The 7504-nt window shown below is 38.9% G+C and overlaps 1 pseudogene; it reads left to right on the plus strand.

Moving 5' to 3' along the window:
* Window positions 1–670: 670 nt before the first annotated feature.
* LOC122639756 lies at window positions 671–2624 on the plus strand (annotated as a pseudogene).
* The last annotated feature ends 4880 nt before the right edge of the window (window positions 2625–7504 follow it).

Here is a 7504-nt window from a genome sequence, read left to right on the forward strand (position 1 = left end):
CTATTTGGAAATCTCGCTTGTTAACTTTCTCATGCAAAGATTCATTTCATTGCGACTCTCTTGTTGTATTTCTATTTGACCTTTGCTTATTTCATTCCTCTATGTGAAGATTCATGCTACTGTGATTTTTTTTGTTGTATTTCTGTTTTGGATCTCTACTTAATGGGTCTTTAGCTCAAATTGGTAGAGCACTTGGAACATGAGCATGTTCCAAGGGGATGGTGGTTCGACTCCACCAAGACCTTTTTTATTCAACTGTTCATAGTATAGTCAGTTATGGTACTAATCCACACAAGAACCCAATATTAATGGTATTTTTTAAATTTGATATATTTTTATAATTATTTTGGTTATTTTAATGAGATATTTTAATTTTATGCTAAGGTTGGTAAGAGAGAAACTGATTTTACAAGTATTTTTTGGTATAATTTAGAAGGAAATGACATTATTGTAATTAATATCAAATTTGAAAGAACAGGTTTTACCAAACATCATTTTCGTTCTGAACACGTTCTTGAGACCGTTACCAAACGGTCATTTTTGGTCTCAGAACGCCGTTCTAGACCAACAAAGCAAAAAAACGTTTCTAGTCAAGAACGGGCGTTCTTTGTTCAGACCGTTACCAAACGAAGCCTAAGTCTGAAGAGGGTTCAATCACTCTAGCCAGTGAGGGAAGAAGAGATGAAAGTGATGATTGAAAACATCCAAAGGTCTTGCTCAAATTCACCTTCGTTCTCTGGTTTGGTGGATTTAAGTGAGGTGCTCATGTCCCTATCAAATGATATAACATGTAGAGTGGCTCTAGGGAAGAAGTATGGTGGGGAAGAGGGTGGTGGTAGGAGGTTTAGAAAGATGCATGATGACTGAATTTGGGTATCTGCTTGGAGTTTTTAATGTAGGGGACTTCATACCTTGGCTTGGTTGGGTGAATTCTGTAATTGGGTTGGAGGAGAGAGTGGAGAAAAATTTTGCAGAGATAGATGCTTTTCTTGATGAAGTAATTGAAGACCACATCCATGGAAAGAGAAGGGAATATGGTGACTATGATGCAGATGGTGGTGGCAATGACTTTGTAGACTTCTTTCTTCGAATACAACAGGATAAGAGTGCTGAAATCACCCTTGGGAGAGAACACATCAAAGGCATAGTAATGGTAAGTTATATATTTTTAGAGAAAAATCTTATTTGGCTATGTAGGATGTCCAAAGGATTCAAGATTATCTCCTTTAAGCTGCAATTGTTTCAGGGCAGAGTTTGAAATTCTAGATTTAGAGCATATGAGAAGTAAACCAGACTAGCTAGTAGTGGAACCCATCTAAAAGATATGAAAGATTTTGATTTGCTATTAGGTACAAGCTTTTCTGGTCTGGTCCACATAACCAAGCCCTGGTTGGGTGTCTACTTCTGACACATGGCATATTGGATTGGGCTGAAATTTTGTGGGAGGTGTTAAATTTCACCCAACAAAGTTCGCCATGGGGTACCAACAACTGCCTAGAAGCAGTTGGTGAGTTGTGGTGCGTTTCATGCCCATGCTCACCAGGAGGTCTTGAGTTCAAGTCTCCTGACTGGTACCTTCCCCCCTCTCTATCCCCCCCCCCCTTAAAAAAGTAAGATGTATATAAAAGCTCCCAATTCCAAAAAAAAAAAAAAAATGGTTCGCCAAGGTTGGAAGGTGATATTAGTGTATGGACATACGCATGTCAACGGCTCTCTCTTCCTTCTCTGATTGCTATTTGTTTTTCATATTTGGCTTAAAATTAGATGGATTAATTGATACTAAATATACCTGTGCACCAAATTTGAGTGAAAAGAAAATGCCCTTCTGCTTTGCTAAATAGATAAAAGAAAAGAGCATTGAGAGACCATTAATACAAGGGGATAACTCTCAGATGCAACTTATGAATGGATTTCGTTACAATTCAATTTCAAATTTTGTAACTGAAATATTGCTATTCATTTTCAATGTCATATCATATCTTGTAGGATATGTTTGCTGCTGGAACTGATACCTCCACTGTACTCCTAGCTAGATTGGACAATGGCAAGGTTGTTAAAGCATCCAGAAGTCATGAAAGAAGTACAAAAGGAGGTAAGAGGGGTTGCATTTGGAACAGGTAGAGAATTTAGTAAAGAGGATAATATAGAACAAATGCACTATTTGAAAGCAGTGATCAAGGAGACGCTACGCCTGCATCCTTCACTCCCTCTATTGGTTCCTCATGAATCAACTGAAGAAGCCAAAATAAAAGGGTATGACATTCCAGCAAAGACAACAGTGATCATCAACGCCTGGGCAATTGGAAGGGATCCGGCATCATGGGATGACCCAGGAGCATTTAAACCAAAGAGGTTCTTTAACGATGCTAGTTCTATTGATTTCAAGGGCTAGGATTTCCAATTGATACCATTTGGGGCTGGTAGAAGGGGTTGCCCTGGAACCCATTTCGCCATTGTTGTCGTTGAACTTGCATTAGCCAATCTTCTACATAAATTTGATTGGGCATTACCTAATGGAGCAAATAGAGAGGATTTAGATATTACGGAAGCTCCTGGAATTTCAATCCACCTGAAATCTCCTCTTCTTGCTGTTGCATCTCCTCACTAATAATAGTGAGAAGGAAATGACATTTCTATGAAAACTATTCTAGATTTGTAACTCAGGTGGCGACCTCATCTGCACATAGTCATGTGTGACTTATTATATCATCCATATATGTTATTTTTTATTCTATATAAATTTGACGTATTTTTGGAAGGACCGAGTTTCCCTCCACCCACAGCGAATAAGAATTAATCCATTCACCGTAGGGGGTTCAGATGCACGGGGGTAAGTTTTGGGGAACATACTAAAACCCTATAGGGGTCTGTGAATCCTAGGATCGATGGTGTGATGAACCTTCCACCTAGTGACAAAATACTTTCTCCTTTTGGGGGAAAAAGTTGTACATTCTACGTAAGATTAGAATGTGAAGCACTTGGTTGTGGAATCTGGATTTCTTAAGCTTAAAACCACTAAATGGATAAATGGGAAGTTATTCGTACAGGGGAGATTCTCCTATTAATTCCATCAAATAGGTGGTTAGGTGTTTTTAGGTCATTTCATATTGGCATAAATGCCAATCTGACTGATTTAATGGAGGGCGTACACATACATGACCGTGCATGAAAACTTTTGCCATTTGATAATATTGAACTTTTTGAATGAAGAAGTGTTCTACATGTGTAAGACTAGATGATAGTGAGACTAGGTTGGCGAGTGGAAGAAATTTACATGATTAATATTAGGATTGCAAAGGGATAATACATCAACATTATGATCTAGATTAGGATTTAGTTTTCAATTTTTATCTATTGATTAGGCTTGGGCAAGCTTCACTTACTTATTTATTAATCAACCAGGTTTAGGCAAAACCGAACCTGGTTGTAACCCTTACCTTTGCACTTATTTTAAGCTGGGTAGTGATTGTGGGCCGGATATCATACATGTAATAGGCAGAAATCAATGGAATTGGCTGTTTTGGAATCTTATAAATTAAAACAATCCAAACCCATATGCTTATTAGCCAATAAGAGTGCATTCTACACATTATGTGAATTAATTTTCCTTAGATGATTTAGTTGTTATGAATTATGATGCATGAATTGTGACTGTTGAACCTTGACTGTTGAGTACACTATTGTATAAATAGTGCTTGTGGTGTACATCACTTAGCGGGGGAAGGAGTGAGGGTGTGTGAGAAAATTTGTGATTTACCTTACTCAATGAGTGAAGGAAAAATAATGGTATGAGTTAATTAAGTTTATTGTGGTTCCTCACTTAGTGGGGGTAGGAGGAGTGAAGGATTGATTATGGTGTACCTCATTTAGCGCTCGCGCGCGGGGGGTGGGGGTGGGGGTGGGGGAGGGGAGGAGCAGAGGGTACAAGGATTAATCATACTTAGTGGGGGGGGGGGGGGGGAGTGGTGATTCAACATGAAGATCGTTTCCGTCTACGAGTGGTTATGACAAATGATATGACATGTGAAGTGATACAAGGTTGTTTCCATCTACAAATAATTATGACAAATATTAGAAAGTGTGATGTGATTAGAGACCATTCCACCTTCATGTGGATATGGCAGTGATGTGAAGGGATTGTAAGTCCATTCCACTCGTGTGTGGGTATGGTATAAACTGATGGTATGCTTGAATTCATTACACCTGAGTGTAGGTATGGTATTGATCTGTGTAAGTCCATTTCACTTGAGTGTGGGTACGATGATTATTATGATGTATGCATGGTTCTTAATGATAATTGTGATTTTAGGACTGGATTATGAAATTGATAACCCTTGATTATGAGAATACTTAATTATCGTGAGAATGATAAATTGATCATATAAGAATAATTATGTTGGTAACAATGCTAAAGTAGATTTTACTTACTAGGCTGTCATACCTCACCCCTTTGGGGACATCTTTTTTCAGTGTTTTGCAGGACAGGAAGGAATAGAGTTCGTTGACCAAGAGTGACGAGTTGGGATACTTGGCCCCTCATCATGAGACTCTAAGAATTGGACTTTTAATTTATATCAAAAGTTTAATGAAAATCTTGTAACGAGCGTATTGTATTTATTTATGTTATGAAAATGACCATATGGGTCAATAAATTGATCAAAATAAGTTCTTTTTACTGCTGAGCATACTCTAACTATTGGTATCATAGGAGAGGTCATTTATTATTCAAATTTTTATGGCCTTACGGTCATGGCCCATGAGGAATGCACCTCCCTTATCCCTGGATGCATGGTGTTACACAGTTCGATTCTTCCGGTCTGGTTTTGTTTGCTACCTGTTTTATAAAGCCCAGACCGATAAGGATTTGGTTTTATCCGATTTTTTCGATCGATTAAATGGATTTGGGTTAGACATAGAACCCCTAACTAGGGGTGTCTGTCGGTCAGTTTGTACAGGTTTCGGTTCGGTATCATCGATTTTCGGTGTGAGAATGAATGAGTCCAAAACACGATCCAATAAAAGTGCACCAGTTTCAGTTTGGTTCAAGTTTGGGTTTGGTTGGGTTTCCGTTCTTATCGATCTCTCTTATTTGTTTACTATCTATTTGGTTGTTTTTTTTTTTTTTTGATGGTAAAAACATATTATATTGCTAGGAAACCAAATGATACACAGGTTTTTTGGTTTGGCCATATTTCACTAAGTTCATTGCTAGGGCTATACAAAAATGGTTACCATTGTTTATAAAACATATATCAGGATACTTGGTCGATATATAAAATAAGCCCTTAATAAGTTCCTAAGGCTAGGTGGATGTGGTTGGAGATGGAAGAACTTGAGGTATCATTAAATTTGAGCACCATATTTCTTTTATCTTCAACCCCAGCGACGACGCATGATCCAGACCTGTGCGAATACTAACTAAGTCAGGTTCCATCGCAAGAGAGGTATGAACAAATCCTGTAGCCAAAAACTTAAGTCGTTCCTTAATCAAAAAGATGTAAGACCATCCTGTCACAGTCACTCCAGGAATACTGTATCCTGCACAGATCAAAATAGTAAAATCCAAAGTTGGTAAGTTAAGACATGGTGGGACGGAAAGATTCTCTTCTGTAGCAGCAAGTACATCATAGGATGGAAATGTTGGGGGGGATAAATGTAAATCATTTAACCAAAGTCTTATTTGATTTAAAACCCACATGGGGTTGGGTTTTTCGCCTCTAAAAACAACCTTGTTCCTTGTAACCCATATAAAATAACATGTAATAATAAAAACACTAAAAAACCAATTAAGAGATTGTTTATCAAGTAGGCGGTTTAAAACCAAGGAAAGACAAAGATCAGACAAATTGGAAAAGACCAGGTGTTCGGTCCCCAACCCCAATGGCCCTGGCACCCATATGTGCTTAACCCAATCACAAGATAAAAATAGATGCCTGTAAGATTCGGCATAGTTTCCACAAAAGGCACCGGAAGAGTCAATCTGAGTCCATCTTGAAAGGAAAGCCTTGATAGGAAGTCCTGCATTTAAAACACGCCAGAAAAAGATCTTAAATTTTGGATGAATCTTGAGTTTCCAAAAGAACTTCCACCAAGAGGTGATAAAGAAATTAGTGTCCGTAGAAGTGGACAAAAATTCAAAAGCTGCTAATTTTGTACTAAAACAACCATTTTTGGCTTTAAAACACCACCATTTATCATCATCATTTGACAATGAAAGCAATTGAATAGAGGATGTGATATGGGGAGGCAAACATGGATTAAGTAAAGCATAGTTCCATCCTGAAGAACATCTAAAGTGATCAATGAGCCGAGTTCTATTATTGACCGATAAAGAGTTAGAAGAGAAGGTGGTGAGATTACCTGGGATTGAAGGAACCCATCTGTCGATCCAAAAAAACGTAGACTTTCCATTACCAACCTTTTTAACTAGCATGTTTTCAAGGGAAGGGATGATATGAGCAATGCTGTTCCAGGACCATGATCCTCTTTTTGTACAGGTTATGGGATCGAAAAAGGATAGGTTTGGTAAGTATTTAGCTTTAAGCACCTGAGCCCAAAGGGAGGAGGGTTCGGTAATTAGTCTCCAACCGAGCTTCATAAGCAAGGCTTTGTTGTGATACTCAGCCTTACGAAAGCCCAACCCTCCGGCGTTTCTCGAGGTGCACATTTTATCCCAAGAAATAAGAGAAGTCCTCCTTTTTTGAGTTCCAGAATGACCTAACCAGAAATTAAGACAAGTAGAATCGATTTGGCGGAAAATTTTCAGAGGAAATAAAAAACAGTTCATCAAGTAGGCAGGAATTGAAGCAAGCGCGGACTGAATTAAGACAGTTCGACCTGCATAAGACAAAGAGTTAGGTTTCCAGGTTGAGAGTCTGTTGCATTCTCAAAACAATTACAGAAGTCGCAAACGTTTGGACCTTGAGCTGGGAAGGGATACGCCTACAAGACAGCCATGGGTAGAATCTGATAAGTCACTGGATATGGGTTGGACGCTGAATTAGGAAGCAATTGCTAATGGAATTAATGGGGTTAAACTCTCCACACTATATGTGTTGGACCATCCTATCCTTTTTGGATTCTCGGTGGGAATGCCAAAGCCATCACAAGATCTGCTGTGCCACCAGTTCTACAAGCTTTGGGCTCACTTAGGAGTGACGAAAATCGAATGGATTGGAGAAGGACTCTTTGTTGTGCACGTCTCTCACGAAGCGGCTCGCGATGTACTGCTCGCCTTGTCTCCCTGGTGGTGCGCACGTACGCTGATTCAGCTAGTCCCACATGCTCTGGACGACATCCTCTTTACTTCTGAAAGGGAAAACATATCGGTGTGGGTACAAGTTAGTCCAGTTCCAGCTGAAGCTTACTCAACCGATACTCTTAAACAAGCTGTTTCCTTGTGTTGGGAAACTGATAAAAATGTGTATGCACTATGATCTGGGGCTTGCTCGCAACATCGCAAGGGTGAAAGTTAGTATAAAATGGAAGAGGTATGTTTGTCCTA

Source organism: Telopea speciosissima, chromosome 9, assembly GCF_018873765.1.
Source record: "Telopea speciosissima isolate NSW1024214 ecotype Mountain lineage chromosome 9, Tspe_v1, whole genome shotgun sequence".
NCBI lineage: Eukaryota > Viridiplantae > Streptophyta > Magnoliopsida > Proteales > Proteaceae > Telopea > Telopea speciosissima.